The following is a 13,170-nucleotide window of genomic DNA, read 5'->3' as shown; positions in this document are numbered from 1 at the left end:
GCTGTGAAAGAGGAGTGGGACCGACTGACACTGGCTGTGAAAGAGGAGTGGGACAGGGTGACACTGGCTGTGAAAGAGGAGTGGGACATAAGTGATACTGGCTGTGAAAGAGGAGCGGGACATGAGTGACACTGGCTGTGAAAGAAGGGTGGGACAAACTGACACTGGCTGTGAAAGAGGAGAGGGACATGAGTGACACTGGCTGTGGAAAGGGGAGTGGGGCAGAGTGACACTGGCGGCAAAAGAGGAGTGGGACAGAGTGTCACTGGCTGTGAAATAGGAGTGGAAGAGAGTGACACTGTCTGCGAAAGAAGAGTGGGACTGACTGACACTGGCTGTGAAAGAGGAGTGGGACATGAGTGACACTGACTGCGAAAGAGGAGCGGGACATGAGTGACACTGGCTGCGAAAGAGGAGTGGGACAGAGTGACACTGGCTGTGAAAGAGGAGTGGCACATGAGTGACACTGGCTGCGAAAGAGGTGGGACAGTGTGACACTGGCTGCAAAAGAGGAGTGGGACATGAGTGACACTGGCTGTTAAAGAAAAGTGGGACAGAGTGACACTGGCTGTGGAAGAGGAGTGGGACATGAGTGACACTGGCTGTGAAAGAAGGGTGGGACAAACTGACACTGGCTGTGAAAGAGGAGAGGGTCATGAGTGACACTGGCTGTGGAAGCGGGAGTGGGGCAGAGTGACACTGGCGGCAAAAGAGGAGTGGGACAGAGTGCCACTGGCTGTGAAATAGGAGTGGAAGAGAGTGACACTGGCTGCGAAAGAGGAGTGGGACTGACTGACACTGGCTGTGAAAGAGGAGTGGGACATGAGTGACACTGGCTGCGAAAGAGGAGTGGGACAGAGTGACACTGGCTGTGAAAGAGGAGTGGGATATGAGTGACACTGGCTGCGAAAGAGGTGGGACAGAGTGACACTGGCTGCAAAAGAGGAGTGGGACATGAGTGACACTGGCTGTTAAAGAGAAGTGGGACAGAGTGACACTGGCTGTGAAAGAGCGGTGGGACAGAGTCACACTGGCTGCGATAGAGGAGTGGGACCGAGTGACACAGGCTGTGAAAGAGGAGTGGCACATGGTGACACTGGCTGTCAAAGAGGAGTGGGACAGAGTGACACTGGCTGTGAAAGAGGAGTGGAAGAGAGTGACACTGGCTGTGAAAGAGGAATGGGATATGAGTGACACTGGCTGTGAAAGAGGAGTGGGACAGAGTGACACTGGCTGCGAAGGAGGAATGGGACACGGGTGACACTGGCTGTGAAAGAGGAGTGGGACATGAGTGACATTGGCTGTGAAAGGGGAGCGGGACATGAGTGACACTGGCTGTGAAAGAGGAGTGGGGCAGAGTGATACTGGCGGCAAAAGAGAAGTGGGACATGAGTGACACTGGCTGTGAAAGAGGAATGGGACAGCGTGACACTGGCTGCAAAAGATGAATGGGCCAGAGTGTCACTGGCTGTGAAAAAGGCGTGGAAGAGAGTGACACTGGCTGTGAAAGAGGAGTTGCATATGATTGACACTGGCTGTGAAAGAGGAGTGGGACATGAGTGACACTGGCTGTGAAAGAGGAGTGGGACATGATTGACACTGGCTGTGAAAGAGGAGTGGGACAGAGTGACACTGGCTGCGAAAGAGGAGTTGGACAGAGTGACACTGGCTGCGATAGAGGAGCGGGGCAGTGTGACACTGGCTGTGAAAGAGGAGTTGGACAGAGTGACACTGGCTGCAAAAGAGGAGTGGGACAGAGTGACACTGGCTGTGAAAGAGGAGTGGGACAGAATGACACTGGCTGTGAAAGAGGAGTGGGACATGAGTGACACTGGCTGTGAAAGAGGAGTGGGACAGAGTGACACTGGCTGTGAAAGAGGAGTGGGACATGAGTGACACTGGCTGTGAAAGAGGAGTGGGACAGAGTGACACTGGCTGCAAACGAGGAGTGGGACATGAGTGACACTGGCTGTGAAAGAGGAGTGGGACAGAATGACACTGGCTGTGAAAGAGGAGTGGGACATGAGTGACACTGGCTGTGAAAGAGGAGTGGGACAGAGTGACACTGGCTGTGAAAGAGGAGTGGGACATGAGTGACACTGGCTGTGAAAGAGGAGTGGGACAGAGTGACACTGGCTGCAAACGAGGAGTGGGACATGAGTGACACTGGCTGTGAAAGAGGAGTGGGACAGAATGACACTGGCTGTGAAAGAGGAGTGGGACATGGGTGACACTGCCTGTGAAAGAGGAGTCGGACAGAATGACACTGGCTGCGAAAGAGGAGTGGGACATGAGTGACACTGGATGCGACAGAGAAGTGGGACAGAGTGACACTGGCTGCGACAGAGAAGTGGGACAGAGTGACACTGGCTGTGAAAGACGAGTGGGACAGAGTGACCCCGGCTGCATGCTGGATGTCACCACAATGGCCAGATTTGGAATTTGCATACTGCATGCGGAGGTTGAAACTCACTATACAACTGTAAAAATCTGTCGGAATTACCTTCAGTGCCTCAATCCTTCAAGATAAGATTGGTTCCCACTATCACCATTTTAATTTACCTTTAAGGGTGAAACTCGCCAGCAAATAGTTTCTGGTGCAGCTATTTAAAATCAGACTTCATTGCATTTAATTTTGAATTACTTCAATTTAGACAATTACTGAATAACAACCTCTATGCATAAATGGCGGACGGAAGAAGCTCACGGATGCAAAATTACATTGTTTAAAGAAGCAAACTGACAAAATAATGGTTGGCTCCTGTCCAGGAGGCATTTCATAAAGAAGAGAGAGTTAATCATGTGTTGTACGATGTGGCTATTCAGATCCACGTAAGGAATTGCGGTACCAGGGGTATCTTTACCTTCAACACTTCAGTTATCTTGCATCATAAAAGATCAATGTCTGTTCACTAACTGCTTACATTTACACTTTGTTAAAACCAACCCACTCATCTTGATAACAGAAACCTCGACCTCTCAGTCTTCAATTCTGCTGTCAGGAGAAGAAAGTCAGTTTTACCAATGCAAGCATGGGAAATGGCAAATAGATGTCACACTTTCGATGTTCAGACCCAGTAACATACGAGGGTAACGGCACGTCTGGTAATGTAGCTTCTGGCAGTAATGTCCTTCTTTTGTAAAGGAACAAATCTTTGGCCGGTAGGGCACTCTTGCTGGGATTTAATCTTGCAATGCCAGAGGTGCAAGGTAAGTGTTTCCCCAATGGAGCATTGAGTTGAGAGATCTGATATGGTAATGATATTATGTTTGGAGATTGTGGTTTTTGTTAATCTTCCGTCCCTTACTGTCAGCCTGTTCCTCATCATAAGATAATCTATGCTTTTTTTTATTAAAACAGTTGTTTTAGGCAAAAGGCCTCTGGTTTCCTGTTTATTTAGTGACTTCCGATAGTGCAAGCTAAAAATTAAATCTGTTTTGCACACCTAAAGTCCAATAATTTTGAATCTTAATATGCAGGCAAACGCCTTTTAGCGTAAGATTTGATGATTTTATTTTAAGATTGATTCTGAAAATATGAAATATTTGTTTTAAGTCTGGTTTTATTGCTGATCCAATCACCTAATAATTAACTTCACCTTTATCTTGATTACATACAAATCTTTTTTCCTTTGCTTGTTTTTCCTTGCCCTGTTCCACTGGACAGCACGGTGGCACAGTGGTTAGCACTGCTGCCTCACAGTTCCAGGGTCCCGGGTTCAATTCCAACCTCGGGTGACCGTCTGTAGAGATTGCACTTTCTCCCCGTGTCTGCGTGGGTTTCCTTTGGGTGCTCTGGTTTCCTCCCACAGTCCAAAGATGTGCAGGTTAGGTGGATTGGCCATGCTAAATTGTCCCTTAGTGTTGAAAAGGTTAGGTGGGGTTACGGGGATAGGGCGGAGGTGTGGGCTTAAGTAGGGTGCTCTTTCCAAGGGCCGGTGCAGGCTCGATGGCCGAATGGCCTCCTTCTGTCAGTTTCCCAACCATTCCTTATTTAAATCCTCCATTAAATAAACAATAAACCAATAAAATAAAATAATTAATAATTAACAAAGTGACATGCTCTTAAAGTAGCACTGTAATAAAGGAAAAAACTTCAATGGAAATGTAGCGAAGTAAATTGATGTGTAGTTCCCAAGGCTGATGATGCACTATAGCCCCTGCAGTGTCCATCAGTTGTGGAAGGCGTCAAGCAGGCAGGTGAACATTGCCTGCTCCTTCTCCAGGGACACCCGGGTGCGAACTTAGCCGCGGAAGAGGGGCACCCAGTCGGGTGTACATAATGGTCGCATTGTCCCTCAGTACTGCACTGGAATGCCAGCCTTGATTTTTGTATTCAAGACTTGGAGCGAGACTTTGTGATTCAGAAGCAAGCATGCTACCAACGTAGCCACAGCTGACACCTTGTCCCCTACCTATATGGGCTCAAAGCACTTAATTAAACAATACCCTTCACCTCTGTATCTTAATAATGGAATTAACTTACTGTTAACACCAAGGAATGTTCTTCCACTCCCCAGCAGTGGCCCAAGTTGACCAGCATTCTGCTCCCACCACGACCTGCCAGTTTCAGCAGGTGATGGACGGAGCAGAGGATCCTGCCCCCGGATAACTGTTGGCCCAAGCTAAAATTGGGCTTGATCAGATGGCACAAACTTTTTGTTCCAGACATGCTGCTGAACACATCAACATTTGCAATGTGGAAATAACAATTTATGCTCACTTGTCACATATCTTTAGCCATAGATGTCCAATTCAATTTACTAACGTTACTTTACAACAGGGTTACACTGTCACATAGCAACAGAATAATTATATTGTGAGCTATCAAGCTCCTCAGCAGTACCAACCTAGACCTTTTCAACAACATCAATTTGCATTTATATAGCAACCTACAACATTGCAAAATGTCCAAGGCGTGTCATAAAAGAGTCATCAGGTGAAAGTTGGCATCAAGCCACAAACAGATATGAGGAGAGTGGTGACAGTCAGTCTAACATCACTGGTGGGGAAACTATTGGAAGCAATTCTGAGAGACAGAATTAATCTGCATTTGGAGAGGCAGGGGTTAATTAAGAACAGCCAGCATGGTTTTGTTAAGGGCAGGTCATGTCTGGCCAACTTGAATTTTTTGAAGAGGTGAGCAGGTGCGTAGATGAGGAAAATGTATTTGACATAGTCTACTTGGACTTCAGTGAGGCTTTTGATAGCGTTCCACATGGGAGACTGATCGTGAAGGTAAGGGCCTATGGGATCCAAAGAAATTTGGCAAATTGGATCCAGAATTGGGTGAGTGACAGGAAGCAGAGAGCGATGGTAGAGAGGTGTTTTTCTGACTGGAAATCTGTGTCCAGTGGGGTCCCGCAGGGATCAGTGTTGAGGCCCTTGCTGATCGTGGTTTTGTATAAATGAGTTAGACATGAATGTATGAGGGTTGATCAGTAAGTTTGCTAATGATACGAAAATTGGTGGGGTGGTAAATAGCGAGGACGATAGCCTTAGATTACAGGAGGATATAGATGGGCTGGTCAGATGGGCTGATGTGTGGCTAATGGAATTAAATCTGGTTAAGTGTGAGGTGATGCACTTGGGCAGGACAAACAAGACAAGGGAGTACATGATGAATGGCTGGACCCTGGGAAGCACCGAGGATCAGAGGGACCTTGGTGTCCATGTACACCAGTCCCTTAAGGTAGCAAGCAGGTGGATACAGTGGTTAAGAAGGCATATGGTATACTTGTCTTTATTAGCCGAGGCAAAGAGTACGAGAGCAGGGAGGTTTAGCTGGAACTGTATAAAACTTTGGTTAGGCCACAACTAGAGTGTTGTGTGCAATCCTGGAATCCCCATTATAGGAGGGATATGACAGCACTGGAAAGGGTGCAGAGGAGGTGTACCAGGATGTTGAGATGAAGAGAGATTGGATTGAGTGGAGTTGTTTTCCTTGGAGCAGAGGAGACTGAGGAGGGACATGATTGAGAGCTATAGAATTATGAGTGGTACAGATAGAGTAGTTAGGAAGAAACCTTTCCCCTTGGTGGAGGGATCAATGACCAGGGGCCATAGAGTTAAGGTAAGGGGTAGGAGGTTTAGAGGAGATGTGAGGAAAACCGTTTTCACCTGGGGGGTTGTGGGAGTCTGGAACTCACTGCCTGACAGGGTGGTGGAAGCATAAAACCCTCATAACATGTAAGGAGTATTTAAATGTACACTTGCGATGCCAAGACATACAAGGCTATGGGCCAAGTGCTGGAAAATTGGATTAGATTAATCAGGTGGTTGTTTTTGACTGACACAGACGTGATGGACCAAAGGATCTTTTCTGTGCGGTAGATCTCAATTACTCTATGACTAAAAGATTGATCAAAGAGATATGTCTTAACGAGAATCCTAAAGGAGAAAAGGGAGGTAGAGAAACAGAAAAGTTTAGGGAAGGAATTTCAGAGCTTAGGGCCCATGCAATCTAAGGCACAGCTGTCAATGGTGGTGGTGGGGTGGCGGGGGGGGGGGGGGGGGGTGAAACTCTTCCGCCAATTTGATTCACTCCATGTGGTATCAGCTTTAGGCACTGGATATTGCTAAGGCTATGGCCCCTAACAAAATTCTGACAACGGTGCTGAAGACTTGTACTCCAGGACTATCTGCACCCTTAGTCAAGCTGTTCCAGTACGGCTACAACACGGTATCTACCCAACAATGTGGAAAATTGCCCAGGTACGCCCAGTATACCACGAGCAGAACAAATCTAACCCAGCTAATTACTATCACATGAGCCTACTCTTGATCATCAGCAAAGAGATGGAAGGTGTCATCCACAATGCTATCAAAGAGCACTTACTCAGCATTAATCTGCTCATTGTTGGTCTGTCTGGGGTTTGCCAGAGCCACTGCATCATCCCTCTATACTTCACTGGGACTGTACCGGTTCAAGAAGGCATCGCATCACCACCTTCTCAAGGGCAACTAGGGATGGACAATAAATGTTGCCTTAATCAGTGACACCCACACCCAGTAAATGAATTTTTAAAAACTCAGTTCCTGACCTCATTGCAGTCTCGGTCCAAACATGAGGTGAGGTGAGGGGAGCGTGACTGACCTTGACATCAAGGCAGCATTTGACTGAATGTGACATCAAGGAGTCCTATCAAAACTGGAGTCAATGAGAATCAGGGTTGGAGCCATTCCTAGCACAAAGGAAGTTGGTTGTGGTTGTTCACAGTCAATCATCTCAGTCCTTGAACATTGCTGCAGGAATTCCTCAGGATAGTGTCTTAGGCCCAGCCATTTTCATCAATGAGCTTCCCTCCATCAAGAGGTCAAAAGTGTGGATATTCGCTGAAGATTGCATAATGTTCAGTATTATTCGTGACACCTTGAATACCGAAGCAGTCCACGTCCACATGCAGCAAGACCTGGACAAAATTCAGGCTCAGTTTGATCAGTGGTAAGTAACATTCATGCCACACAAGTACTGGGCAATGACTATCTCCAACAAGAGAGAATCTGACCATGTCCCCTTGACATTCAATGGCATTGCCATTGCTGAATCCTCCACTGTCAATATCCTGCATTGACCAGAAATGGAGCTAACCCTACACATACTGTGGCCAGAAGAGCAGCTCCGAGGCTCGGAATCCTGTGGCGAGGAACTCACTTCCTGACTTTCCAAAGCCTGTCCACAATCTACAAGGACAAGTCAGGAGTGTAATGGAATACACCCCACTTTCCTGGACATGTGCAGCTTCAACAACACTCAAGAAGCTCGACACCATCCAGGACAAAGCAGCCCACTTGATTGGCACCTCAGCCACCACCTTTAACATTCACGCCCTCCACCATTGACGCACAGTGGAAGCAGTGTGTACCGTCTACAAGATGTACTGCAGCAACAATTGACAGCACCTTCCCAACTCATGGGGCTGGATTCTCCATTGGCCGATGCCAAAATCGCGAAACGCGATTGGGCGGAGAATAGGTTCCGACGCGAAAACCGCGGCTGCCGATTTGACACCAAATCACAATTCTCTGTCACCTCAACAGCGGCATCAATGCAGTCGGAACGGACGTACAGTAAACACCGTTTGCCTGTCATTCGACCCGGTATTCTCTGGGCCCTCTGCAATGCTCCGCCTCCGATGGGCCGAGTTTCCAAGTTCCAAATTCACTTGTGGTTTAAAAAATCGTGAAACCGGCGTCGTGGTTGCTGAGGGACACAGAGGGGGTACGGAGAGTATCCAACAGCGCCATAATTTGCTGACAATTGTGCCGCTGGCCAGGGGGCTTCTTCCAGGACCGGGGGGAGTAGCGGGGGTGGCCAGGAGGTGGGCTGTGGGATCGGGGTGGCAGGCACGGAATACCATTTCCGCAGCCGGCAAGGCAGCCATGGAGCTGCGTACACCGCTAACAACCCACTGTGAACTTAGGGCCACGGGTCATATAGGTGTCTCCCCAGGCTACCCCTCTAGGTGCCCTCTGGCCCCAGCCGACCCATCAACTGTATGGGCGCGCTTCAGCACAACCTGTGCCACCTTTGTTGGCTGGTATGTGGGGAGTGAAGTGTGTATGTGCGGCTGCACCTTGTCTGCCTCCCGAGTGTCAATCACAGACCTGCCGAATCCAGGTCATTGGAATTGATTGTGTTCCAAGTGGCACCGGTTCCAGCTCCTCCACAGGAGCAGAATTGATTCAGGTTCGGCGGCAGTTTTGCTGTCGTGGAAGTCCATGAATTCAGCGTCGCATCAACACTTAGGGCGGGATTCTCCGATTGCCAGCGCCGAAATCGCGTTCGGCGATTGGCTGGAGAACCATTTTTACGCCCAAATCGCGGCGGTACCGTCTTTCGGATGCTCTGCCCCTCAGAAATGGAATAATCGCTGAGTAAGCCGCACCCCGTTGGGATGGCCTCAGGACGTCACCTGAGGCCCTCCCCAATGCTCCGCCCCCGATGGGCCAACATCCCGACGGCGTTGGTCGCAAGTCCTCTCTGTTTTCGGGGACTTAGTGTGCGGCTGCGGACTGTGTCCAGCGCCGCCACAGTCGGGGAGGGGAGCCATTCCGCTGACAGGGGGGGCTTCGGCGGGGGATGGGGGAACTGGTGGGGGGTGGTCCGGGGGTGGCCAGAGGGGTTACAGGGGGCACTATCTGGCAGGCCGGGTCCGCGCGCGGCCGGCGCCTAGTTGTACAGCGCGGCCTCCGCAGATCGCCGCCATGCGCATGCGCAGCCACGGACCCGGCCATTCTCCATTCGCATCTGCAGGGGCTTTAAGTGGCACAGCTGCTAGCCCCCCACCGGGCGGAGCATCGGTGCGGGGGCACCGCCGACTTTTTGGTCGTAAAACCAGACACTTCCTCCGGACATAGCCTCAAAATCGGAGAATCCAGCCCTTTGTCTCAGAAACGGAGAATCCCACCCATGATCTCTACCATCTAGGCGGACGAAGGCAGCAGTTGAATGAGAACACCACCAACTACATGTTCTCCTCCACGCTACACATCATCCTTATTTGGAACGATATCGCTGACCTTTCACTCACTGTCACTGGGTCAAAATCTTGGAATCCCCTCCCTAACAGCACTGTGGCCGTACCCACATCACACGGGACTGCAGCTGTTCAAGGTGGCAGCCCACCACCATCTACTTGGGGGCAATTGATGATGAGTAATAAATACTGTTCGAGCCAGGGACGACCATCTCCTGTAAAATAATACATTTTTCAAAAAATCGTGAATGTGCAAGAGGCCGGAATTAGAAGAACATAGAGGCTTTGGAGGATTGTGCTTGGAGGAGGACAAGAGAGAATCCTAAAACATTTAGCTATAAAGCCAACCAAAATTCTTTTCAGACACGTAAATGGAAGTACCATGGGTGCTAAAATGAGTTGAAGTAGAATAAGAAGGTAAGGGTGCAATGCTATTCCAGCTCAGGTTGTGCTGCCGAAAGAGCATCGTTCCTCACATAAGCAAAACATGCCTGTGCTGGCACTGAATTGAAGCGTGTACCACATGCTGTTTTTAGCCTTGTTGCAGCTGATGACTTGGATACATGCCTGCTCCTGAAAACCACTGCTGAAATGGAACATCCTCTGTTGTGCGTTAACGAACATAGAACATAGAACATAGAACGATACAGCGCAGTACAGGCCCTTCGGCCCACGATGTTGCACCGAAACAAAAGCCATCTAACCTACACTATGCCATTATCATCCATATGTTTATCCAATAAACTTTTAAATGCCCTCAATGTTGGCGAGTTCACTACTGTAGCAGGTAGGGCATTCCACGGCCTCACTACTCTTTGCATAAAGAACCTACCTCTGACCTCTGTCCTATATCTATTACCCCTCAGTTTAAAGTTATGTCCCCTCGTGCCAGCCATTTCCATCCGCGGGAGAAGGCTCTCACTGTCCACCCTATCCAACCCCCTGATCATTTTGTATGCCTCTATTAAGTCTCCTCTTAACCTTCTTCTCTCCAACGAAAACAACCTCAAGTCCATCAGCCTTTCCTCATAAGATTTTCCCTCCATACCAGGCAACATCCTGGTAAATCTCCTCTGCACCCGCTCCAAAGCCTCCACGTCCTTCCTATAATGCGGTGACCAGAACTGTACGCAATACTCCAAATGCGGCCGTACCAGAGTTCTGTACAGCTGCAACATGACCTCCCGACTCCGGAACTCAATCCCTCTACCAATAAAGGCCAACACTCCATAGGCCTTCTTCACAACCCTATCAACCTGGGTGGCAACTTTCAGGGATCTATGTACATGGACACCTAGATCCCTCTGCTCATCCACACTTTCAAGAACTTTACCATTAGCCAAATATTCCGCATTCCTGTTATTCCTTCCAAAGTGAATCACCTCACACTTCTCTACATTAAACTCCATTTGCCACCTCTCAGCCCAGCTCTGCAGCTTATCTATATCCCTCTGTAACCTGCTACATCCTTCCACACTATCGACAACACCACCGACTTTAGTATCGTCTGCAAATTTACTCACCCACCCTTCTGCGCCTTCCTCTAGGTCATTGATAAAAATGACAAACAGCAACGGCCCCAGAACAGATCTTTGTGGTACTCCACTTGTGACTGTACTCCATTCTGAACATTTCCCATCAACCACCACCCTCTGTCTTCTTTCAGCTAACCAATTTCTGATCCACATCTCTAAATCACCCTCAATCCCCAGCCTCCTTATTTTCTGCAATAGCCTACCGTGGGGAACCTTATCAAACGCTTTGCTGAAATTCATATACACCACATCAACTGCTCTACCCTCATCTACCTGTTCAGTCACCTTCTCAAAGAACTCAATAAGGTTTGTGAGGCATGACCTACCCTTCACAAAGCCATGCTGACTATCCCTGATCATATTATTCCTACCTAGATGATTATAAATCTTGTCTCTTATAATCCCCTCCAAGACTTTACCCACTACAGATGTGAGGCTCACCGGTCTATAGTTGCCGGGGTTGTCTCTGCTCCCCTTTTTGAACAAAGGGACCACATTTGCTGTCCTCCAGTCCTCTGGCACTATTCCTGTAGCCAATGATGACATAAAAATCAAAGCCAAAGGTCCAGCAATCTCTTCCCTGGCCTCCCAGAGAATCCTAGGATAAATCCCATCAGGTCCCGGGGACTTATCTATTTTAAGCCTGTCCAGAATTGCCAACACCTCTTCCCTACGTACCTCAATGCCATCTATTCTATTAGCCTGGGGCTCAGCATTCTCCTCCACAACATTATCTTTTTCCTGAGTGAATACTGACGAAAAATATTCATTTAGTATCTCGCCTATCTCTTCAGACTCCACACACAATTTCCCATCCCTGTCCTTGACTGGTCCTACTCTTTCCCTAGTCATTCGCTTATTCCTGACATACCTATAGAAAGCTTTTGGGTTTTCCTTGATCCTTCCTGCCAAATACTTCTCATGTCCCCTCCTTGCTCGTCTTAGCTCTCTCTTTAGATCCTTCCTCGCTACCTTGTAACTATCCATCGCCCCAACTGAAACTTCACACCTCATCTTCACATAGGCCTCCTTCTTCCTCTTAACAAGAGATTCCACTTCCTTGGTAAACCACGGTTCCCTCGCTCGACGCCTTCCTCCCTGCCTGACCGGTACATACTTATCAAGAACACGCAGTAGCTGATCCTTGAACAAGCCCCACTTATCCAATGTGCCCAACACTTGCAGCCTACTTCTCCACCTTATCCCCCCCAAGTCACGTCTAATGGCATCATAATTGCCCTTCCCCCAGCTATAACTCTTGCCCTGCGGTGTATACTTATCCCTTTCCATCATTAACTTAAACGTCACCGAATTGTGGTCACTGTCCCCAAAGTGCTCTCCTACCTCCAAATCCAACACCTGGCCTGGTTCATTACCCAAAACCAAATCCAACGTGGCCTCGCCTCTTGTTGGCCTGTCAACATATTGTTTCAGGAAACCCTCCTGCACACACTGTACAAAAAACGACCCATCTATTGTACTCGAACTATATCTTTTCCAGTCAATATTTGGAAAGTTAAAGTCTCCCATAATAACTACCCTGTTACTTTCGCTTTTATCCAGAATCATCTTCGCCATCCTTTCCTCTACATCCCTAGAACTATTAGGAGGCCTATAAAGAAACTCCCAACAGGGTGACCTCTCCTTTCCTGTTTTTAACTTCAGCCCATACTACCTCGGAAGAACAGTCCCCATCTAGCATCCTCTCCGCCACCGTAATACTGCTCTTGACTAGCAGCGCCACACCTCCCCCTCTTTTGCCTCCTTCTCTGAGCTTACTAAAACACCTAAACCCCGGAACCTGCAACATCCATTCCTGTCCCTGCTCTATCCATGTCTCCGAAATGGCCACAACATCGAAGTCCCAGGTACAAACCCATGCTGCCAGTTCCCCTACCTTGTTTCGTATACTCCTGGCATTGAAGTAGACACACTTCAAACCACCTACCTGAACACTGGCCCCCTCCTGCGACGTCAAATCTGTGCTCCTGACCTCTATACTCTCATTCTCCCTTACCCTAAAACTACAATCCAGGTTCCCATGCCCCTGCTGCATTAGTTTAAACCCCCCCAAAGAGCACTAACAAATCTCCCCCCCAGGATATTTGTGCCCCTCAGGTTCAGATGTAGACCATCCTGTCTGTAGAGGTCCCACC

The sequence above is a fragment of the Scyliorhinus torazame genome, chromosome 10 (assembly GCF_047496885.1).
Source record: "Scyliorhinus torazame isolate Kashiwa2021f chromosome 10, sScyTor2.1, whole genome shotgun sequence".
NCBI classification, from domain to species: Eukaryota; Metazoa; Chordata; class Chondrichthyes; order Carcharhiniformes; family Scyliorhinidae; genus Scyliorhinus; species Scyliorhinus torazame.
The sequence above is the reverse complement of the archived record's forward strand: the minus strand, read 5'-3'. Positions refer to the sequence as shown.